This window comes from Aegilops tauschii, chromosome 1, assembly GCF_002575655.3.
Source record: "Aegilops tauschii subsp. strangulata cultivar AL8/78 chromosome 1, Aet v6.0, whole genome shotgun sequence".
Taxonomy (NCBI): Eukaryota; Viridiplantae; Streptophyta; class Magnoliopsida; order Poales; family Poaceae; genus Aegilops; species Aegilops tauschii.
The window spans coordinates 435848059-435873545 of NC_053035.3; the positions used below are offsets into that span (position 1 = coordinate 435848059).

Sequence of the window (25487 nt, forward strand, 5' to 3'; positions counted from 1 at the left end):
GGCCCAAGGCCCAGAGGGCTGGTTTATATTAATGGTGGGCCGGTTTAAGAGGAAAGGCGTGAAGAATATTACCTTACAAGGAGTTAAAGACCTGGACTTGTATCCGGTTTGTATTAGAGATAGACTAGTCCTAATCCTAATAGGACTTCACAGGTAACCCGCCCCTTCAACATATATAAGGAGGGGCAGAGCTCCCCAAAGAGGGAGAAGCAAGAAGAAACAATCTCTAGGGCTAGACACAAAGAGCCGGTTTACCGGCGACTCCCTCACGATGATAATGAGACCTAGCCACAAACAGCATGTAGGGTTATTACCGGATGATGTTTCCCGGGGCCCGAAGCTGTCTAAATCCTTGTCTTGTGTTGCGTCTCTCGATTCCGCTCAACCCCTCTCAAGCTACCACATAGATGTGTTGGCCTCACGACTAAGTCCTCTCACTAGGACATCTGCCGTGACAATTCCACGACATATACGTAACGCGTTCATGCATTTTTACAGGTCGGCACGGAGTTTTTCTAGGCAATCCTCTTCTTCGGGAAGTCTCCTCCCAGTGATGATGGAGAGCGAGACGCCTCCTCCAACCTCCTCGCCCAATAAGGCGGAGGACTCTGAAGTGTCATCGCGGAGGGTCCCTCTTAATCAACAAGTTGTGCAGGGGACAAAAGAGGCAGCACCCAAAGGTGGATCTCCGATCATCCGGGATTCTGGGGCTGATGATAACAAAGGCCCTGGACTGTCTGGCTCGTAGCCGACAGTGATTCTGGAGACGGGTGAACAGATTCCTTCAAAGGATGGCGGTGCTCCTAGAGCGGCTTCCGGAGACCCGGAGGCTCCGGATATATTGCGGGACATGTTGCGAAAAGCATCTGTCTTGGGGGAACAGCGTACCTTGATGGGTACAGTGGTTGAGAAGATTTTGTCCACGAAGAGCGGATTGGATGAAGCCTTCATGAGCCTGCTAAAAGGCTTCGAGGTTTGTGATGTAGTATTTTCAGCTATGTTTTATTTGCAAAGATGCACCTGTGTATTGGTAGTATCCCCTGAGACTTGGGTTGGCTTCCACTGGGAAGCGAATCGGAGGATCAAAAAGGATTACTCAAGGACAGACCTGATGAATTTGAACGCAGGCTGTTTCCCCCTTAGCTACTTCCCAGACTATGGATATTGCCGAGCTGCAGCGGAAGCTTGATGTGGCAGGGGATGATCTTTCATTAATCAATATGCGTCTTGACGAGTCACAAGGTATGTATTCGGGGCAATCCCCCTACATTTTTTGTGGTATAAGCATGATGCTAAAATCTGTATGCTGGAATATGTGTGGCTGCAGATGGTGCTGCCGCCGTTGAAGTTCTTCGAGCGGAGCTGGCGCAGGCCAAGGAGCAGGCCCGGCGTAGCAATGCTGTTGCCGAAAAGGCATCGGCTAAGCTAAAAGCCGAACAAGCTGCATGGCGCCAAGACGAGGAGAAGATGTCCACGGTGGCGCTCGAACTGGAAAATGCCACTGGCCGCTGCGAATTTCTGGAGAAGGAGAATAAAGCCTTAACGGCTGAGCTGGACACGGCCTAACAAGAGGCGAAGGAAGCGCGATTGGAATCCAGAGCAACCCATGAGGAGGTTCGACAGGCTTGGGAGATTGCGGCTGGAAAGCCCTTTCTGCTGCAAACTAAGTTCGGTGACCCGAACTATGCTCAGCTTAACCAAGTGTGGAGTTCTTCGGACGAGTTCTTGGACTTGCCAAAGAGTTCTTCCGATGCGGCGCAATATTACCAAGCGCAAGATGGGTATGCAATGAAGAAGCTTTTTTGGTCGCAGTTTGGCGCATCAAAGCGCCCTTTGTTGCTCAATGAACAGATGTCCCAATGGGCCGAACTTCATAGGATATCCGGCGCTGCCATGAAGGATGTCATAATCCGGTTGTGGCCAACCGAGCCTATTCCGAATAGCTATTTCGGTTTGGTGCAGAAGCTTGTTGACGCGGTGCCGCGTATCGACGCTGTGTGCATTGAGGGTGCACGGATGGCTTTTGCCCGAGTCAAGACATTCTGGGGAAAGATGAAGGCCATCGATGTCGCGGCTAAGGGTCCACCCAAGGGCAAGGACCGTCCTGAACCGGAGCGTTATTTTGAAGACGTCCTAGAGGCCGCCCGCTTAATAGAGGGTCAATGCTCGAAAGACATAATGTTCGAGTAAGGTGTATAATAATTGTAAAAGACAATTTTATAGTTAATCTATGTTTATGTATTGCTTTGAAAGCTTGAATTCCTCCTGCGCGGCCATTTTAATATAATCTGAAAGTTTTCCAGTCGTCGGCTTCAGCCCCCTCGTAGGAAGTACGGGGGTGTTCGGAAAAGCATTTAATCACTCTTTATCCAACGTCTTGGTCCATAAAGGAGGTGATAATGCAGCGAACCAGGCAATCGGACTATAGGGCGTTAACACTTTCACTTAGCCATAGGAGTTTTATGGTGGGACTACGACATAGCCCCTGGTATGTATGCGGCGTATGGTGCCTTACATATTTGATCTGAAAAAGATCCTTCGTGTGACACGGAGAATCGCTAAAGATTCCAAGAAATCACCAAGTGGTTGACCAGCTCTCGCCGCATCATGACAGTCAGTTTTCGGCTTTCTCTACTGAGGTACTTGACCAGATGAACCGGAAGCACAATCGCAGTAGTTCTCCCTTTACTACCCTAGCTGATAGAGTGGAACGTAGGGTAGCAAGCACAGGAGCCGGGCAACCCAACTATTGACCCAAGACAATGATTCGGAGCTGATGCATATAAGGCCAAACTTGCGACGCCGAAGTGCGCTGTAGAGCTGTTCGGGCTTTTGCTGGCAACTCATTTATTCCCATACCGAGCCCCTGGCAGGTTATGCCAAGGTATGTCTGTGAAACAACCATGGAAGCCGTATTTAGTGGTGAAACAACATGGATGATTAATTCGGATACTGGGAGCTGAGCGATATGCCAATGATTTATTTATTATATATATAAAAGCCATCATCCCGGCTATTTGACATGCTCGGGGTCGGAGGCGGAGGAACAGGCATAGTACAGGCTCGAAATAGAGAGTGCGGTCTGCAAAATGTTATTTTGGACCTCCTGTCGCACGTCTGCGCTGCCAGTCCTCGGCGGGGGGAATCCTTGACGGAGATAGCCCCTCAGGTGAGCGTACGGATCCGAACTCCGATAGAGCCAGTTTCAGATGTTTGTTCTGTTCATCACATGTTTCTAAGGGATATTGAAGGAAGAAATAAATAGAAAATGGATAAAAAATGTTATTGGGATGCTTGCAGGCTTGTCCGTAGTGTGCCTCCGCCAATGCCCATGGTATCTTGAGTGCGTAGTGGTGTATGCGCGGCACAAATTTTGTAGGTGTACGAGGTGGGCGGCGGAAGCCGGACTGCTATTTCCGCTCCGGGAGTAGTTGACCCTTGGGTGGAAATTGCTTCAGGCCCCCGGTATTTCGTTGGTAAACCCCTCCGTCATCCCTGTCACCTGGCGGCCTCTTCCCCTTGTGTTCGGCGTTGAGCTTGTCGGCCTGTTTAAAGACCTAGCAGTTTCTGTTAGTATGATTAGCTGGTTTGTCGGGGTGGCCGTGAATCTGGCAAGGTCGGTCCAATATCCTGTCCAGGTTGGATGGTTCGTCTTGTTTCTCCTTGAATGGCTTCTTACGTTGACCGGGCTTGGGATTGCTGAATCCGGCGTTGACCTCCGTGTCGCGTGATCTTTCATTATCATTGCGACTGTTGTATTTGCTTCGTCGTGGCTTGCCGTTGCCGTCTCGGATTTCGGAAGTGCCCGGGTCGCTGGCGCTGCTGTTTCTACGAGTGAGCCAGCTGTCTTCTCCCGTGCAAAAGCGGGTCATCAGAGCAGTGAGGGCTGTCATGGATTTAGGTCCTTCTTGACCGAGGTGGCGTGCAAGCCATTCGTCCCGGACACTGTGTCTAAAAGCCGCAAGGGCTTCCGCATCCGGACAGTCGATGATTTGGTTCTTTTTGACTAAGAACCGAGTCCAGAGCCTCCTGGCTGACTCTCCGGGCTGCTGGACAATGTGACTTAGGTCATCGGCATCCGGTGGCCGGACATATGTTCCTCGGAAGTTGTCGAGGAAGGCCTCCTCCAAGTCCTCCCAGCTGCCTATGGAATTTTCAGGCAGGTTGTTTAACCAGTGTCGAGCTGGCCCTTTTAGCTTTAGTGGGAGGTATTTAATGGCGTGGAAGTCGTCCCCACGAGCCATATGGATGTGGAGGATAAAATCTTCTATCCATACCACGGGATCGGTTGTTCCGTCGTATGATTCAATGTTGACAGGTTTGAATCCTTCAGGGAATTCATGATCCATTACTTCATCGGTGAAGCAAAGCGGGTGTGCGGTGCCTCTATGTTGGGCCACACTGCGACGTAACTCCGAAGGAGTCCATTTGCGGTTTTCGGCTCGGGTGTAGCTCGGTTTGTCACGTCCGAATAGGTAGCTGTCATCGCGTGTCGAGGCATGCCTTCGCGATCCGTAGATCGGTCTTGCGTGTCCTGCACTACTGTCCAAGTCCCGCTGCAGGTCGTCTAGACAATCGTGAGCTGCGTTATTCTTGCCTTTACGGCGAGGTGGGGCGGTCTGGTGTTTGGCTTGAGTTACTTCTTTATTTGGACAGAGTTGTCGGCAACCAGCCGCATTGCGTGATGATGGTACCGGCTCCAACGCCTCGTCATCGAACTGATGTCGGGTAGCTTTTGGCTAGGCTACTAAGGCCATATTCTTCGGCAACCAGGACTTGGGTCCATCTATCGTTGAGTAGGTCTTGGTCAGCTTGAAGCTGCTGCTGCTTCTTTTTCAGGCTCCTTGCAGTAGCTATGAGCCTGCGCTTGAAGCGCTCCTGCTCGAGGGGTTCTTCGGGTATGATGAAGTCTTCGTCACCGAGGCTTACCTCATCTTCGGAGAGCGGAAGGTAGTTGTCGTCCTCCAAATTGTCGTTGGGCAGGGCCTATTCATCGGGGCTGGCTTGCCCGTTTTCCTGTTCCTCCTCTTCGGATCTTGCTCCAGCAGGGTCTTCATTGTTTTTGGCATCGTCCGGAGTACTTTTTTCTCCGGTGCCATCGTTGCTGCGATGTGACTTGGAGCGGCGTTTAGGGCGCCAGTACTTAGACTGTGTCTCAGGAGGTTTATTCTCAACTAGATCTCCTTTGTCATTGTCGCAAGCTTTTTTAAGTGTACCACCCATGTATACGTCGTATGAAGGGGTGGCCGTCCCATGCCTGGTGACTGGCGGGTCTTGGCCTTGCTCCTTGTCGGCATCGTCGTCTATACCGTCAATGTCTTCGGAGCCATAAGCAGGCATGTCGGTTAAGTCCTCGACAGTGGCTATGAAGTGGGTGGCGGGTGGGAAGCGAAATTCTCCATTATCAGCCTCTGGCTCGAACCGGGCACAGTTCAGCCGCGAGTCCTCCGCCAGGGACAGGTTTTTTAATGAATTTAGCACATCGCCGAAGGGCGAGTGTTGGAAGATATCTGCGGCGCTGAACTCGAAGATTGATAACCGATCTAACTCGGTGTCCGGGGGTGTGCGCGGTTCGAAACTTATAGCCGGAGACGAGTCCGAAATTCCGTTGACGCTGATATTGCCTGGTGTTGAGTCTGTGCGCGGCTCCAACGCCGCGGACTCTGTGGCTTCGGATGGTGCAATATGCTCCGGATCTAAGGCCGTAGCAGTTGCAGGAACCATCTCCTGTATCTGGTCCGATGACAGATTTAAGTCATGTCCATCGGAGCAAGGGGGGCGATCGCCGTGGTCTCAAATCCATTGAAGATAAAGTCTCCACGGATATCCGTGAAATAGTTCAAGCTTCCAAATCTGACCTGGTGGCCAGGGGCGTAGCTATCGATCTGCTCCAGATGGCCAAGAGAGTTGGCCCGCAGTACGAAGCCGCCGAATACGAAAATCTGTCCGGGGAGGAAGGTTTCTCCTTGGACAGCGTCGCTATAGATGATCGAAGGGGCCATCGAACCTTTCGTCGACGGCACAGTGGAACTCTCAATGAAAGCACCAATGTCGGTGTCAAAACCGGCGGATCTCGGGTAGGGGGTCCCGAACTGTGTGTCTAGGATCGATGGTAACAGGAGACGGGGGACACGATGCTTACCCAGGTTCGGCCCTCTCTATGGAGGTAATACCCTACTTCCTGCTTGATTGATCTTGATGAATATGAGTATTACAAGAGTTGATCTACCAAGAGATCGTAGTGGCTAAACCCTAGAAGTCTATTATGTATGACTATGGTAATGAGTATATCCTATCCGGACTACGCCCTCCGGTTTATATAGACACCGGAGGGATCTAGGGTTACATAGAGTCAGTTACATACGAAGGAATCTTCATAGTCAGTCACCAAGCTTGCCTTCCACGCCAAGGAGAGTCCAATCCGGACACGGGTACAGTCTTCGGCCTTCATGTCTTCATAGCCCATCAGTCCGGCCCATGGATAACAGGCCGGACGCCCGAGGACCCCTTAGTCCAGGACTCCCTCAGTGCGGGAGGCCACCGAGGTGGGCACAACCCACCTGGGCGCACCTGGGCCCCAAGGCGCGCCCTGGTCGGTTGTGCCCCCCTTCGGGCACACCCAGGTGCTGCTCTGGCCCTTTGGAGTCTTCTGGTCCATAAAAAATCCACAAAAAGTCTCGCGGTGTTTGGACTCCGTTTGATATTGATTTCCTGCGATGTAAAAAACAAGCAAAAAACAGCAACTGGCACTTCGCACTGGGTCTATAGGTTAGTCCCAAAAAATGATATAAAGTTGCTATAAAATGATTGTAAAACATCCAAAAATTATAATATATTAGCATGAATACTTCATAAATTATAGATACGTTGGAGATGTATCAGCATCACCAAGCTTAATTCCTACTCGTCCTCGAGTAGGTAAATGATAAGAGAAATAATTTATGAAGTGTGAATGCTAGCAAAGTGCACAAGTTTGATCAATAACAATTTCAATCACTTTTCCTAGCATCATAACAGCAATTCTTTCTCATAAAACTTTTCATGTTAAAGTAGCAACCAATTCACATGTTAAGGTTCAAACAATGAATTCTCTTGAAACTCAACAACCTATGTTCTCAGTCACCAAGCAATTGTAATTCAACTTATTCGACAGAGTTTAAGTAAGAGCTCCACATACTCAACCATCATATAGTCTTCTATGATTGCTAACACTCATCGCATACACATGAGCAAAACGTTTCAACCAGACACATAGAAAGACATGGCTTATAGTTTCGCCTCCCAACGTATTCACCTGAAGGGTGATGTCAACAATAATAACTCATGCTACCCATATTCAACTGGACATATGTGCCTAGATCTTTCCTCACCACATGATGCTTGCCAAAGGAGAAAAATAAAAAGGAATAGGGAGAAAAACTTTGACTCTTGCATAAAAGTAAATACATAAAAGTAAAAGATAGGCCCTTCGCAGAGGGAAGCAGAGGTTGCCATGCGCTTATTTGTTTGTATGCTCAACCCCTTAGTGCAAAATAACGTCACGTTGTATTGCCCCTTGTGATGGCAACCTTTATTATGCAGTCTGTCGCTTTTATTCTTCACCATCACAAGTTCGTACAACGCTCAATTTACTCTTACACTAAATGATCTCACACTTTTAGAAGCAATTTTTATTGCCTTATTGCACCGATGACAACTTACTTGAAGGATCTGACTCAATCCCTAGGTAGGTATGGTGGACACTTGAAAATAAGATTTGGGTTTAAGGGTTTTTGGATGCACAAGTAGTATCTCTACTTGGTGCGGAATTTTTGGCTAGCAAAGATGGGGGGCAAGCACCACATGTTGAAGGATCTATGACAATATAACTTCTATGTGAATATGAACAAACATAAATCATTACGTTGTCTTCCTTGTCCAACGTCAACAATTTTGGCATATAATATTTTGATGGGGGCTCACAATCACAAAAGATTTCCAAGATAGTGTATTTGCATGTGAAAGTTCTCTTCCTTATACTAATCATTCATGAATTGCTTGTATGACCAATATTGTGATTGTCAAGCCTCAAAAGATTTCACTTTCTAAACCCAATGTGAAGCTACCACTAGGCATGATATGAACTTATAATTTCAACTTCATTACATTCAATTTATTCAACAATTTACTCATAGGATATAAGTGAAGCACAAGAGTAAATGACAAACTACTCCAAAAAGATATAAGTGAAGATCATGCGAGTACTTAAGTAAATAGATAGCTATGTGAGGACTCTCTCTTATTTAAAAGTTTCAGATCTAAGTATTTTATTAAAACAGCAAGCAAAAACAAAATAAAATGACATTCCAAGAATAGCACACATCATGTGAAGAAACAAAAACTTAGGTTCACCGATACTAACCGATAATTGTTGAAGAAGAAAGGTGGGATGCCTACCGGGGCATCCCCAAGCTTAGATGCTTGAGACTTCTTGAAATATTATCTTGGGATGCCTTGGGCATCCCCAAGCTTGAGCTTTTGTGTCTCCTTAATTCCTCTCATATCACGGTTTTCCTAAATCTCAAAAGCTTCATCCACACAAAACTCAAAAAGAACTCGTGAGATAAGTTAGTATAAACCAACGCAAAAACCTTACCATTCTCTACTGTAGCAAATCACTAAAATTATTATTCAACATTGCATACTAAATGCCTCTGCTTATTTAATACTCCTATCCTCAAATAGAATCATTAAACAAGCAAACATATGCAGACAATGCAAACATAACAGCAATCTGCCAAAACAGTACAGTCTGTAAAGAATGCAAGAGTATCAATACTTCCCTAACTCCAAAAATTATGAAATTTTACCACACTGTAGAAAATTTATCATAGCTTATTGTGCAAAAAGTTTCAACATTTTATCATATTCTGCATTTTCTAGGGAATTTTTGCAACACAGATAAACTTTCTGTTTTGAAACAACAACATGTAGACTTGCAAAATAAGCATGGTAAAGGCTATCCTTGACATTTTTATTGAAAATAAAGATGCAAAACATTATTATAAATAACATAAAGCAAATCCTAACAAAATAAAATGACGCTCCAAGAAAAACACATATCATGTGACGAATGAAAATGTAGCTCCAAGTGAGGTTACCGATAATGTTGGAGACGAAAGAGGGGATGCCTTACGGGGCATACCCAAGCTTAGTTGCTTGGATATTCCTTGAATATTAACTTGGGGTGCCTTGGGCATCCCCAAGCTTAGGTTCTTTTCACTCCTTATTCTCCTCATATCGACATCTCACCCAAAACTTGAAAACTTCAATCACACAAAACTTAACGGAACTTCGTGAGATAGGTTAGTATGATAAAGACCAAACCATTTCACTTTGGTACTGTCAAAGACAAGATTCATAATTGTTTCCACACAATTCCTACTGTAGCATATCATTTCCACAATTTATATTGAGCAATGTAAGCCGTAGAAACTAGAAAACAAGCAAACTATGCATTGAAAACAGAATCTGTCAAAAACAGAACAGTTTGTAGTAATCTGTACTCCAACCATACTTCTGCTACTCCAAAAATTCTGAACAATTAGGAAAACATAAAAAATTTGTATATCTATCACCTGTAAAAAATTCAGATCAAAAGCACGTTCCAGTGAATTTTCAAATTTCCTGGACTGAGCGCAAAAGTTTTGGTTTTTGCACAGATTCAAGTCAACTATCATCCACACTATCCCAAAGGCTTTACTTGGCACTTTATTGAAACAAAAGCAATAAAACATGATTACTACAGTAGCATAATCATGTGAACACACAAAAACAGTAGGTAAAAGTGTTGGGTTGTCTCCCAACAAGCGCTTTTCTTTAATGCCTTTTAGCTAGGCATGATGATTTCAATGATGCTCGCATAAAAGATAAGAATTGAAACATGAAGAGAGCATCATGAAACACATGTCAAACACATTTAAGTTTAACCCACTTCTTATGCATAGGGATTTTGTGAGCAAGCAACCCATGAAAACAAGAACCAACTAGCATAGGAAGGCAAAACAAGTACAACTTCAATACAATCAACACATAGAGAAGAAACTTGATATTATTGAGATATGTAAGAGCGTAAGTTCCTCTCTCATAATAATTTTCAGAGGCATCATGAATGGATTCAACAATATAACTATCACATACAGCACTCTTTTCATGATTCACAAGCGTAGAAAATTTATTAATCTTTATGGCATACATGTCATCATAATAATCATCATAGATAGCAACTTTATTGTCATTGTCAATTGAAACCTCTTCCAAAATAGTGGATGTATCACTAAATAAAGTCATGACCTCTCCAAATCCACTGTCATCAATATTGTAATAAGATTCAACACCCTCCAAAATAGTGGGATCACTACTACCTAGAGTTGACACTCTTCCAAACCCACTTTCATCAATGTAATCATCATAAATAGGAGGCATGCTATCATCATAATAAATTTTCTTATCGAAAGTAGAAGGAATCAAAGGATCATATTCATTGAGCAAAGAATCCCCAAGCTTAGGACAAGCATTATTTCCAGCAAATAAATCTTCAAACATTTCATACTCATTAAGCAAAGCATCCCCAAGCTTGTGGTTTTGCATATCATCACAATCATTCTTATCAATAGCATGAATGGCACCAATAGTATAGCAACCATTATTATCATATTCTTCCAAGCAAGTGCTAAAAAGATTTTCAAGATCATAAGGGACATCATTGTCTTCCCAATCATAGTCATCACAACAAGCAATAGGCATAACAAAATCATCATCAATAGTGCTCTCGACATTGTGCCATAAGACATAGAAGCAATATCATCATCAAGTTCATCATCTTCCACAATAATTTTTGATTCATTTTCATGGGGCACAACAATAATAGGAGCAACATCATTTGGGAGAGATACCTTTTTACCTCTATTTTTCTTCTTTTCTTCTTCTTCACCACATCATGTGTGGGTTCAATTAATTTTTTCGAGCTCCTTGTTGAAGAGGTTGATTGGATAGGAATCTCCTCATCGTTACCTGATTCATCATAATAAACACTAGGAGGGTATTGGGAAATATTTTCCCTTTCATTAGTACTCTCTTCATATTCTATTTGTTTTCTTGTCTTTAGATAGTTGGAAATATAAGGATTCTCAATGCAATTTACCGCACAAAACATATAAATTTCTTTTAGATCCAAATCAAGAAACCTCTCGGGATTTGGAAAACCCTTAGTTATACGTTTCATTTCTTCATACCCCAAAAGAAGACTAAGCTCTTTATGATGCTCAAGGGTAATCAAGTTATAACAATTTTTTGACACGAGTTGATCATGAAATAATTTGCATTGGAGATTTAAATAACCACGTTCATTGCAAAGTTCACAAGGATGGCAAAAAAATTACATCTTTCAGCACAATCATCTAGCCTCTCTTGCAACTTTCTCGTTTCTAAATATTTATGCTTCTTACAAAATCTATCTTCCCTTTTTGGTGTGCAAAGGCACTCCCAATTCACTCCACAAAAAGTGACATGCTTATAAGAAACATTTTTATCATGACTTGTGCAATCATCATTAGCATTTTGGATATTCAAAGAATTCATACTAACAACATTGCAATCATGCTCATCATTCAGATATTTTGTACCAAGCATTTTATTGACTTCTTCTTCTAACAATTGAGCACAACTTTCCGATCCATCATTTTCAAGAAAGATATTATAAAGATGATCAATAATATGATGCAACCTCAATTTCATTTTTTTAGTTTTCTTTTTTGAACCAAACTACTGATAAAACACGAAACTAAAAGATTTAATTGCAAGATCTAAAGATATACCTTCAAGCACTCACCTCCCCGGCAACGGCGCGAGAAAAGAGCTTGATGTCTACTACGCAACTTTATTCTTGTAGACTCGTGTTGGGCCTCCAAGCGCAGAGTTTTGTAGGATAGTAGCAATTTTCCCTCAAGTGGATGACCTAAGGTTTATCAATCCGTGGGAGGTGTAGGATGAAGATGGTCTCTCTCGAGCAACCCTGCAACCAAATACAAGAAATCTCTTGTGTCCCCAACACACCCAATACAATGGCAAATTGTATAGGTGCACTAGTTCGGCGAAGAGATGGTAATAAAAGGGTAGTAATGATAGTAGATATGACTTTTTGTAGTGCGAACAATAAAAACAGCAAGGTAGCAAGTAACGAAAGTGAGCACAAACGGTATTGCAATGCTTGAAAACAAGGCCTAGGGTCCTTATTTTCGCTAGTGCAATCTCTCAACAATGCTAACATAGTTGGATCATATGATTATCCCTCAAAGTGCAATAAAGAATCACTCCCGAGTTCCTATTAGCGGAGAACAAAAGATAGAAATTGTTTGTAGGGTACAAAACCACCTCAAAGCTATTCTTTCCGATCAATCTATCCTAGAGTTCGTACTAAAACAACGCAAGCTATTCTTTCCGATCGATCTAATCAAGAGTTCGTACTAAAATAACACCATATGACACACATCAACCAACTCTAATGTCACCTAGATACTCCAATGTCACCACGAGTATCCGTGAGTTAATTCTACGATATGCATCAAACAACTTCGTGATCATAATATTCAATCCACTCAAAGAAATGCAAGGAGACCCCAAAGTTTCTATCGGAGAAAAGATAATAAAAACGTGCATCAACCTCTATGCATAGATTATCCCAATGTCACCTCGGAAATCCGCAAGTTGAGTGCCATAACATACATCAAGTGAATCAATATGATACCCCATTGTCACCTCAAGTATTCATACTACAAGACATACATCATGTGTTCTCAAATCTGAACATTCAATCCGACAAGACAAAACTTCAAAGGGACAAGATTCAATTCATCACAACAAGAGTAGAGAGGGGAGAAACATCATATGATCCATCTATGTTAACAAAGCCCATGATATATCAAGATCGTGACATCTTAAACCCTCGGCCCCGAGGGTGGACTACTCCCTCCTCATCATGGTGGCCGCCGGGATGATGAAGATGGCCACCGGAGATGATTTCCCCCTCCGGCAGGGTGCCAGAACGGGGTCTAGATTGGTTTTCGATGGCAACAGAGCCTTGCGGCGGCGAAACTTCTGATCTAGGTTAACCCCGAGGGTTTTTGGAACATTTGGGAATTTATAGGGCGAAGAAGGGGTGCGGGAGGCCACCGAGGTGGGCACAACCCACCTGGGCGCGCCTGGGCCCCCAAGCGCACCCTGGTGGGTTGTGCCCCCCTCGGGGCACCCCTCAGGTGCTGCTCTGGCCCTTTGGGTGTCTTTTGGTCCATAAAAAATCCACAAAAAATTTCGCGGTGTTTGGACTCCGTTTGATATTGATTTCCTGCGATGTAAAAAACAAGCAAAAAATAGCAACTAGCACTGGGCACTGGGTCAATAGGTTAGTCCCAAAAAATGATATAAAGTTGCTATAAAATGATTGTACAACATCAAAAAATGATAATATATTAGCATGAATACTTCATAAATTATAGATACGTTGGAGACGTATCATTCTCTTAGCGTCTACGGACTAGACCCTCTGGTTTATATAGACACAAGAGGTACTAGGGTTTACATATAGTCGGTTACATCAAGGGAACGCCGATTCTTCCATCCGACTTGAAGTACACACCAAGGCACAAAAGGTCTTCGGTCCGGATACAGCGCGGCCCAACTGTCCGGCCGACAAGAGATAGGCCGGCCAGCCAAGGACCCCGTAGTCCATGACTCCCTCACCGGGGACAATTCCGTGAAAAACTGTCGAGGAAGGTGAGAGTTGCTTTTCTGACAAGTTCATATGCCTAAAGGTATCGTAGTATAAGATGTTGATGCTGCTTCCTCCATCCATCAGTACCTTTGTGAGTTTATATCTGCCAACTTGAAGCGCCACCACTAGGGCTAGGACACCGGGGTTATCAACCCACGGCGGGTGATCAGCCCTGCTCCAGGTGACTGGTTGCTCAGACCAATTCAAGTACTAGGGAACTGCCGTCTTGACCATGTTAACATCACGTTTCTGAACCTTCCTATCCTGTTTGCAGGTACTAGTAGTAAAGACGTGATACTGCCCACTGTTCAACTGTTTAGGATTGCTCTGAAATCCTGTCTAGTTATTCTGATGTTGATTGCCACCTTGGCCAGAATGTTGATTGCCACCATGATTTCCACACCCCTGAAATCCAGATCTTGAGTTGCTCGAGATTGATAACCCGGTTTGTGGTAATTCCCTGATGAGCCGCCACCTGGGAAGTTTGAGCCGCCAACTCTGGTTGTCCAGGATTGCCACCACCACCACCCTGATGGTTCTGGTGGACTTGATTGCGATAAGCCTGCATGATGTGGCAGTTTTCCCAATAGTGGCTTGCCGGTCTATCGGGGGTACTGTGCTTGGGACACGGACCTTTGAGGGCTTCCTCAAAGTTGCGAGCTTTATTTGCATTGAACAGCCTCCCGGAATTAATCCGCCTCTGGCCCTTATAACCAATGTTGGTATTAGCCACAAGGTCCGAGCCTCCCTCCGGGTGTTTGTGCTTTCCACCATTGTTCTGACCACCATGGTTGCCGTTGTGCCCCGGGTTAACCTGCTGCTGACCCTTGCCGCCACCATTCTTTTTTCCTTTGTTGGTCTTATCATCATCCGGGTTAGGATCTTTGGTGGTGGCTGACTCTGCATACATGGTCAAGACTTCCATGAGTTCACCCATATCCGTCACTGTCTGCTTGAGTCGACCGAGCTTCTGAACAAGAGGGTCAAAGTGGCAGTTTTTCTCTAAGATCAAAACGGCTTGAGCTGCCAATATGCCATCTAAGGAGTGGATGATGTCCGCTACCCAGTGAGACCAATGATGAGCTGACTCGCCTTCGCGTTGAACATAGAGATACAAATCAACAATGGTCATAGGACGCTTGCAGGTTCCCTAGAAGTGCTTGATGAAGCGTGTCTTTAACTTCACCCAAGTGTTGATGGAGTTAGGGGCAAGTTTTTCAACCAGGTGCGAGCCGGCCCTTCCAGCATCATCGTCAAGTACTTGGAGCAGACCGCATCGCTAACATCCAGCATATCCATGGCAATCTAATAACTCCCGATCCAGGCTGTCAGCTCAAGGTCAGCCGTGTAAGTGGTAACCTTCCGAGGCCCCTTGAAATCCTAAGGCATACGCTCGTTGCGCAGTGTCAGGACCCCAATTCTAAGTCACATCGATCTAGCATGTAACACCTCATATCACTTTGCAGCCTCACGCACGGTATTCCCACGGGTGTCGCCTTACCTGGCCCGGGACCGTTTGCGCCTTTTGGCTCACGTATATGATAGTGTCGCTAGCATCCATATGACAGAGAACTCGGGCCGGCATGACTAGTCGTGAACCCAAAGTGGCATTAACTTACGGGGACAGGCATACATGAAACAACATCGAGCATGTCGGTCAGCAGCGTGTGAATCCGGGTTGTAGCAACTGGGTTAACAGGACTCCGGGAACCCGGGCTGTAGCAGGCTAGCAGGACTCCGGATGTCACCGCGTGACATTTCCCCGAAGGGACAGACACAGGAACGAAGTGTATCACATGCGGGCCAGTCTAGGTGTTCCGGAGCAGTAGTGCTGGGCTAGCAGGACTCCGGTAAACCGGGCTGTAGCGGACTACCAAGGATCAGTGGAAGCACCAGACTACATTTCCCCATAAGAGAGGCTACCAAGGATAAACAACTAGATTGTCGGATCTCACACATACCAAGCATTTCAATCATACACACAATATGCTCAATATGTGCAAATACAACATGGCATCACAACAAGACTCTACGACTCAGAGTATTTATTCATTAGGCTCCGAGGAGCCAAGTATTACAAACATGGGTATCATGACCCAACATACAGAGCATACAAGCAACAAGCACATGCGGAAGCTTAACTTGTCTGGGTACAGACAACTACAAATGAAGAAGGCTGAGAAGCCTGACTATCTACAAGACCCTCCCAAGGGTACAAGATCGTAGCTGAGGTAACAAGCTAAACGTCGAAATCCACGCGGAACTACTAGCGAGACTGAAGTCCCTCTGCAAAACATAAAATAAGCAAATGTGAGTACAAATGTACCCAGCAAGACTTACATCAGAACTATCTACATATGCATCGGTATCAACAAAGGGGTGGTGGAGTTTAACTGCAGCAAGCCAGCTTTGACTCGGTGGCTATCCTGAACTACGACTGCAAGTAACTCTTTTGAGGTGGCGCACACGAGTCCACATATTCACCATACCAATACACCACTATGGATCCGCTCCCGTCTCCCTACGAGAACGCCATCCATAGCACTCACGCTTATCTTGCGCATTTTAGAGTACCCACTTTCACTTGTCTATGAACTGTACAGGCAACCCCCAGAAGTCCTTTTCCGCGGACACGGCTATTCGAATAGATGATGTTAACCCTGCAGGGGTGTACTTCCTCACACACGCTCTCGCCACTTACCACCATGTACACGTTGTGTATCTCGGCAACCTTCAAATGGAAGCCTGGCGAGGGAGTCGGCCACGACCTGACCAACCACACAAGTCTCTAGTCCAGGTTTATCGCCTATTCGGGTTCCATCCGCAAGGAGATCCGGCCAGGGTGTCGCTCACGGCCCCAAATGATGTGAGCAGGGTTCCCAAGCCCACCATCCGGGTGCCACTTGGTACATTGTGCCACTAGTATGTCCCAAGCCCACCTGTACCAGGTGCCACTTGGTAGACTACTAACACTACCTACAAACACCAGAAACTAGTTGCAACTCCTGGACAGAGATCAGGTTGATTAATAAGTCGAGAGAGCTTGGAGCGCCCGGAGCCCAATGTGTGGTAGTAACTGTTCATGGATCACAAACACAGAACTCAGTTCCCGAGGGCGGTTTCAATGAGACAACCCACCATGTACTCCTACATGGCCTCTCACCGCTACCTTTACCAAATCGTGTTCACACACTTAGCTCTCAACAGTAGGACATGTTCACAACTTTCCAATTCACCCCCGATGAATCAGACCTGACACAACTCTAAGCAATAGCAGGCATGACAAACAAGCATGAATGAGTAGGCACATCAGGGCTCAAACAAATCCTACTCATGCTAGTGGGTTTCATCTATTTACTGTGGCAATGACAGGTCATGCAGAGGAAAGGGGTTCAACTACCGCAGCATGTAACAGTTGAATCGATGTTGTCCTAATGCAGTAAAAGAGAGCAGGAGCGAGAGAGTGGGATTGTATCGGAATGAACAAGGGGGTTTTGCTTGCCTGGCACTTCTGAAGATAGTATAGCTCTTCATCGGTGTCATCGATCTCATCGTCGGAACCACGTCTACTGAGAGGGGACAATTACCGGCAAACAAGAACACAATCAATGCAATGCACAATATGATGCATGATCATGACATGGTAATATGAGTGTGTTGACCTAATGCAACTACAACCAGATGGGTTTGGGTCATTTTGAACCAAAGGTTCAACCCCAAATTCAAATTATGAATCTAAATAGTGCCTTATCATGTTTTGAACTAAACAGCAAGGTTAAGTTATTTTAACATGCATGAAACCAGTACAGATGGATAGATTGGATTTTTCTGATCATTTTTCATATATAAATCTTTGTATTTGGAGTTACAGATTAATTTCTATGATTTTTAGAAGTTTGCTCCATTTTCTCGAATTTCCTGAAAAGAATAAATCCAGAAAAGGGCATTATTGCGTCAGCATTGCGTCATGCTGACCTCAGCAGGTCAACAGACCCGGTCCAGGTCAAACCTGACTAGTGGGACCCACTGGTCAGTGTCTTAGCGCTGATTAGGGTCGCTGACGTGTGGGCCCAGTCAATGGCCACGTCAACATGGTCAATGCTGACGCGTGGGGCCACTGGGATTAGTTAATACTAAGCAGAAACTTAATCTAAGCTTAATTAGGTAGCGGGGCCCTGCTGTCAGTCTCACTAGGTGGTAACTAACTGCGTCATTAGCCTAAACTAATCTGCCACATCACCATCGCCGGAGTTACGCCGGCGGTGACCAAAACGCGGTGGGGCGCACTGGGTTGGCTCGGGTTTCGCCTACAGGCGATGGTTTTGAGCGCGGGGAGGCTCTACGGGGAGCTGCTGCTCGCGCGCAGCCGATGGAGCGGGCGGCGGGAGCTGAGGTGGCCGGAGCCCGGCGGAAACAAGCTCGCGGCGGCGGCCGGAGCTCGGCGAACTCGGGCCCGGCGTTGTGGTGCACGGGAGCAAGAACAGCTGGGTGCTACGGGCTACTGCAGACGCTCTGGTTGCGGTGACGCGCTCATACGTGGTGCGGGTTTGCTCTAGCCACGGCAGCGTCATGGCCGGCGGCGAGGAACTCTCGGGCTCGACGGAGTCCGCGGTTAGAGGAAGAAATCGGCATCGGGGAGAGAGAGATTCGGTGCGGAGGCTCACAGCGAGGCCAACGAGCGCGATGGCGAGGTCGGGGACGCTCTGTAGCTCCCAAATCGACGGCGAGGATCCACGGCGACCGACGAGGGGAACGGCGGTGCTGGCGGCGTCCAGGGGCTTCAGGCATCATGTGGCTCGGTGAGGAGGAAGAGGGGGACGAGTCGGAGCTTCTTGGCGCGTCGGCGAGGTGTGGGGTGGCCGGTGGCCGCGGTGGTGCTCGTCGGCGGCGGCGGGCGCGTTCGGTGAGATGGGGAACGGCGAGGGAGAGAGCAGGGGGAGAGTGAGAGAGGTCGGGCGGATCGGGTCGACACCGGGGCGTTCATCCACGCGTCCAGGGGCTCGGCGGCAAGCAGGAGGTGGCGTGCGGTGGCCGCGCGCGCATCGGGCACGCGCTGTGCGTCCGACTGGCGGGAGGAAGAAGACCTCCCTACCCCTGGTGGGCTGGCCGGCCAGATGGGCTGCCAGGTGAGCGCCAGGTAAGTGCGGGTAGGTTTTCTATCCTTTTTCTTTTGTTTCAGTTTTCTATTTATTTCCTCTCTGTTTTGATTTAGTTTTAGAACTAAATCATTTTATTAAATTCTGAACATAAATATGGGCACTAACTGAATTAATCCAGAGGCCCTCAAGTGATTTCAGAATATTTGGAGCATTTAAAATATTTATAAAATTCAAATGCCCCAAGTCAAATATAATATGGGTTAATTCAAAATCCATAAATGGCCAAAAATTATGCTCATGATTTTTGGCAGAGGTTTTCACCTTTATCAAAAATCATGAACATTTTTAAAGTGCATTTTGGGTTCTTGAAAAGGATTTTATTTCATCCTATTGAATTCTTTCTGGTGCTAGGGTTTAATCAATCCCCATTTCAAATTTCTTTCAAATTTAAACATGATGCACACATGGAGCTAGTCTAGTGCAAAACCAGAAGCTAGGGATGTGACACGCAGAGCCAGAACCAGGCACGAAATCCCGATGGTTCGGGTGCTTGACCCGACACCTTTTGAAGCTAAGGGGGTCACGGGAGGCGACTGATAAGCCGCCGCATTAGCAGCCTCTGCTTCCCATCGTGCCCGGGCCGAGTCAACGATCTCCTAAGCATCTGTAGGCGGGACGGGTCTCGCTGCTCGTGCATCTGGCGAGCATTGCTGGAAACGGCTGGTGACTCTGCATGGCGGCTTCAGCTGCGGTCTGGGTGCGGGGTAGAGTGGAGCCGTTGCTAACTGTAGGAATAATTTGCCTGTTGAGCGGCCGCTATTTTTAACAACTCGATGGCGTGCAAAGCCTCTCTTTCCACAGGAGTAGCGCCCCGTGATCAGAAGCGCAGTAAGATTTGCAGCTGCCGCCACCAGGTTATCAACAGGGTTGAGGAGTAAACCGTCCGCGTCACTAAATGATCAAGAGTCGTCCAGACGGGCGGCTGGTTTGGAGCTGGCTGGTTCGGGGATGGCCCACGATGACCGTTTTGTCAGACGACCCGGTTCAATTGGGGTATAAGCGGTGTCACAGGAGTGCTCGGCCCAACGCCTAGTATAGGCGTGTTGAATAAACGTCTTCCCTCAAAGTCAGGGGGGTGAGTCTCATGACATCTCCTATGAGCCGCCTCGGAAGTGTGCTAACGAAGAACCAGATGCCAAGCCTCTGTCCTTAGGCCCTCCGTCTCCTGTTGAATATGAGTTTGAAGTTGTATTATGCGAACATTCTCAGCATTGACGTCCTCCTGAGCCTTGGCTATTTGTTCACGGATTTTGGCAACTTCAATGTTGCGCTCGGCCTGGTTCTCCGGTGTCAATGGCGATTCAAGGAGCGTTGCTGGACTGGTGACTAACTCGGAAAGGACTTGAGCCACCGGTTTAACCAGGCCAGATGCGTTCGCATCAATCACTAAAGGGCCGGTCCCATTCACAGCTCCGGCAGCAGAGGATTCCAGAGCTAGAGCGGTGTCTGCCATATAGATGGTGGTCCAAGGGGAGACTCACAGTCAACCGGAGCCTACTCATTGTCGGAGCAGCCCCCGAGTCTGCCGTCGTACAAGGGGCGGATTGGTTCCGGCTGGCTTGAGCCCGGGCGGGTTGCATGCGCCGAGCCGGCTCGACGATGTCGATGCAGATGTTCGGCTTGGGTCCTAAATAGCCGGTATTGCCAATGAAGACATGGATCTTGCCGAAGGGGACCCGATATCCATACTCGATCGAGTCAGCCTCGGAGCCCTAGCCTGAGTAGTCGATGTAGAGCTTGCCACGGCGACTCCTGGTCATGCGGCCGATCGCATATCCCTCGATCCCTGTGAGAGCTCCCTTCAACAACTACCACCGAGCGATAGCCCCACGGTGGGCGCCAACTGTCGTGGTTTTGTCACGGCAGATGTCCTTGTAAATGGACTTAGTCATGAGGCCATCGCCGCTAGGTGATTGATTGAACGGCGTTGATCGGAATCGTGAGACAAGAGTTAACCAGGTTTGGCGCCTCACGGTTGAGGTAAAAGCCTATGTCCTGCTTGTGTGTTATTGCTGATGATGATCTCAGTTACAAGGGTGCGACTTGGCTAACCTAGTACTCGAGAGCTCGTAACTTGGTCCTTCTGCCCAGGGGCTCCTCTTTATATATAGGTTGAGGCCTTGGGCTTACAACAGAGTCTGGGTCGTATTGCAACCCGTGTACTAATATGCTTCCTACTTATCTTGCTTGGTAAGAAAACTCCTTGGGAGTCTTGACTGCGAAGGCGCCTTAGTCCTTGGGCCATAAGCTGGCCCACCTGGACAGCTTATCCTCTGGGCCTTGGCCTTCTGGACAATCACAACCCATCTGTTGAGTTATTCTTCCTCAAGTCGGCGTATAATGACCCGGCCCTAGCTGGGCGGGTCATATCGTGGGGTTATATCCCCAACAAGTCCATAGCTAGTATTAAATGTGTCGGATCACGGGTTCCGGCAAAACCCTCAAGGTTCGAACACTGGGGTGCGCACGAAGATCTCCCCCTACCGATCCACATCCTAGCTTCTCTAAGATCTCAAGGATTAACTCGACGAACTCGCAACACAAGGGACACAAGATTTATACTGGTTCGGGCCACCGTTGTGGTGTAATACCATACTCCAGTGTGTGGTGGTGGATTGCCTCTTGGGCTGAGGATGAACAGTTACAAGGGGAAGAACAGCCTCCTGAGGTTGAGGTGTTCTTGTGTTTGGTGTGTGGCTAGGGTCAGATTGAGCTCCCTTCGCTTCGAGTTAGCCTTTTTCCTACTGTGGTGGCTAGTCCTATTTATAGAGGCCCTGGTCCTCTCCCCAAATATTGAGCGGGAAGGGAGCCAACAATGGCCAATTTGAAAGGGGACAGCTAGTACAGCTTACCCTGACAAAAGCAGTCTTCGCCTGCAAAAGGCTCTGGTGGTGACGCCGCCTTGGGCTCCATGGTGACCTCCGTCTTGCCGTCTTGCTGGTCTTGGTCTCGTTGCACCGATACGGAAACCTTTGCTTGACGCCTCGGTACTCCGCGCCTGCGCTTGCCCCCTTAGCACCAAATAGGAAACAAGTACACTGTGCGCGCTGGTGCCCGACTGGCGCCCGCCTAGCCTTGATCGTCATGGCTCACGTCACGAAAGCCTCGCGAGGTTTGCCCAGCCTTGATCTCTCCGCCTCTCGCGAGCCAACCTGGTGAGGCCGCTCCCGAAGAGGCCTTGCGTCGTCCGCCTCGCGAGGCTTGGCCCCTCTCGAGGGTCTTGAATGCCTTGTTGATGAAGATGGGCCATACGGGCCCACTTGCAGAGCCACGCCGTGGGCCGCAGGCAGGCAAGTCTGGGTACCCCCGTTCCCAGAACGCCGACAGTAGCCCCCGAGCCCAAGGCGCGCTCGGGCTTGGCTTCGAGGCGAAGCCAAAGGGCAAGCGCGGAGTGCCGCACGCCCCAATAGCATGCGGCCTTGGTCGACGCGTGGAGGTTGATTGGATGTGGGCGTCTCCGCTTCCCCATGCTGCCTCGGCAACTGCCCGACTTGACAAGTCCCTGTGGCATGCAAGGAAAAACCATCATTACCTGTGATCGTGGGGGGCGCCGGTTGGCCTTCTCTTGCTATAAATGGGGAGGGGGGCAGAGCCCCCGTCGCCCATCTCTTCCCATTCCGCTTGCTTCTCCTCCTCTGCTCCACCGCCGACACCAATGGCACCATCAAAGAGGTTCTCTGCCACGGAGAAGGGGAAGGCCCCTCGTGAGGGGCCCGGCTCCCCGGCGCCCAAGCGTGGACGCGTCCGTCCCCGCAAGCACACCGCGACCCCCGCCATGGCCCCTCGCTCCCGCGGTGGCACCGCTGCGCGTGGCAGGGGTCGTTCCAGTCGTGGCAGCCCTGTCGATGAAAGGAGACGTGCCATGGTTGCACGGCCTCCGCGGCCGCGCTTCCACTCGGTGGAGGTGCTGTCGGAGTTCGTCGTGTGGTCGGAGGACCCGGCTGGCAACTGGCTTCAGCTCCCGCGCTTCTTCGCCGACGAGCTGCCAGCCTCCGGTCCAGGTGGGCTCTGGCTGCAGGCGGACGGTTGCTGCAGCAGGGCTTCTTGGGTTGCAGTCGAGGTCTCCGTCGCAGGCAACATAGCTCTGGCCCGCGGCGCGCGCGCGGCCTGGGCAGGCGGTGCACCCTCCATTTCAAGTACAACGGTGATGCGACCCTCTACGTGAGGGTGTTTGGGGAAGATGGTCGCCGCGCCGGGTGCTGCCCCGAGGTGAACGACGACGAGGAGGTGCTCGGCCTCGGCGATGGTCAGGACGAGGAGGAGGGCGAACCCGCCCTTGGTGCCGACCGTGTCTCGTCCAGCTATGGTGGCTCTTCCCCTGGCGATAGCTCCAGTAGTGGTGGCTATGACCAGCCGCCGCGCCCGCTTCGAAGGTAGCAGCGGGTCGTCTCATCGCCGTGCCTTCGTGAAGCGCGAGAAGGGGTCCGGCTAAGCTCAGGACGTCGCCAAGAGCCCGTCCCCGTGAACCACTATAGGGGAAGGCACCGCTTTTATCTTGTTCTTCCTTTCCTTCCTGTATCAAAAAAGAAACCAGTGTGTATCGAACCACGATTCCTTAATCACTATGTTATGCTTATCGTTTTTGTGTTGTGCCGTTGTTTTGCATAGAGACAACTTAGCTTAGCACACTTGGGGTAGCCTCCTCTTCACGAGGCACATGTTTCCTGGCGCCTGTCAAGGCCTTCCTTGACTCAGTGGGCGCTTAGGAACTGCAAAAAATTCGTTAGGAAGCTCGCTAGGAGGCTTATCGTTCACCCGAGCCTTGACCCAGCGGTTCATATCGTGGTACCCGAGGGGCACGGATCAGGAGAGATGCACCAGCTTGTGGGCTCGAACGAGGGTGCCTCGTAAAAAACAGACGGAAGGCAGAGAAAAGGAAAAACACTCGCGAGGGCAAACCTAGCCCCCTCGCGAGGAATGCGAGAGAGAGAACAGGTTAAACCGGAGTTGGAAATAGCGGCAAAAGGCGACGGAACCAAATCAGCAAGGAACACCAGAAGCAAATTTCAATTAAGAGGAGACGAGCCAACTACGGAAAGCAAATGAAAAGCCGCGTCCGGCACCTAGTCTAGTCTTCAAGTCTTCTCACCAGTGCGGAGCTAAGTGCTGGCACTAGGACGTGGGAGGGAGCCCCCGAGGCCCGAGGACGGCACTCCTGAGACTCCGGGGCGTGTACAGCCCCACTCGTTATTATGTGCGAGTGTCACGGGCGGCGATCTTCATAGGCACTGGGCCTTCTTCACAGGCACTGGGCCTTTCTTCATGGGTAGAACTTCCGGAGGTGCTGGATGTTCCAGGCGTTCTGGATGGGTACCCCGTCCTGTGTCTCCAGGCACGCGGCGGCAGGCCTGGAGACATGGACGACCTTGAACGGGCCCTCCCACATGGGTGATAGCTTATGCGGCCCTTCCCTGGAGAGGACCCGCCTGAGGACGAGGTCACCCGCCTCGAGCGTCCTGGAGCGGATGTGGCGGCAGTGGTATCGCCGCAGCGCCTGCTGATACCTTGTCGCCCATAGTGCGGCTTCGTGGTGGCGTTCCTCCCCCAGCACGAGGTCCATCCCCCGTGTGGCATCCTGTTGCACTTCATCAAACGCCAGGACCCGTGCGGAGCGATGCTTGACCTCGTGAGGGAGGACCGCTTCTGCTCCGTAGACGAGGAAGAACGGGGTCTCGCCTGTTGGCTTGGTGGCGGTGGTGCGGATGGACCACAACACGGACTGGAGCTCGTCGTACCAGCCCCTGCCGCAGGCCTCGAGCTTCTTCTTGAAGGTCCTGGTCTTGAGGCTGCTCAGGACCTCTGCGTTGGCGCGTTCGGCCTGACCATTGCTCCTGGGATGAGCCACCGAAGCGTAGCAGATCTGCGTTCCAAGGTTAGCACAATACATCTTGAAGAGATTACTAGTGAACTGCGAGCCGTTATCAGTGATGATGCGGTTGGGGGCCCCGAAACGGCTCACGAGACCCTTGATGAACTTGACCGCGGAGCCCGCTGGGATGGTGCGGACGGCTTCCACCTCCGCCCACTTGGTGAACTTGTCAATGGCGACGTAGAGGTAGCGGTAGCCCCCAGGCGCTCGAGGGAACGGGCCCAAGATATCCAGCCCCCAGACCGCGAATGGCCATGTGAGTGGGATGGTCTGGAGGCTCTGAGCCGGCTGATGGATCTGCTTGGCGTGGAACTGGCAGGCTTCACAGGACTTCACCAGCTCGGTTGCTTTGTTGAGCGCCGTGGGCCAGTAGAATCCGCTGCGGAATGCCTTGCCGACGAGGGTCCGTGATGACGAGTGGTGCCCGCAATCTCCAGCGTGTATGTCGGATAGCAACTCCTTCCCCTGATCCCTGGAGATGGAACGCAGTGAAACGTCATTTGGTCGCTTCCTGTACAACTCACCGTCCCGAATGCAGTACGCCGTGGCTTGCCGGGCCACGCGCTCCGCGTCCTCCTCCTCCTCCGGCAGCGCCCCTTGCATCAGGTATTCCTTGAATTCCTTGGTCCAGCATCCCTCCTGGGGCTCGAGT

General features: G+C 49.0%; 1 long non-coding RNA gene across 1 annotated transcript; it reads right to left on the reverse strand.

Annotated features, from left to right (window-relative positions):
* Positions 1-15823: 15823 nt before the first annotated feature.
* Positions 15824-18841, reverse strand: LOC141023463 (uncharacterized). Its single transcript, XR_012185010.1, has 2 exons — positions 18472-18841; positions 15824-16093 (listed from the first exon to the last, which is right to left on the reverse strand). It is a non-coding gene; the product is annotated as an uncharacterized lncRNA (long non-coding RNA).
* Between the last annotated feature and the right edge of the window lie 6646 nt (positions 18842-25487).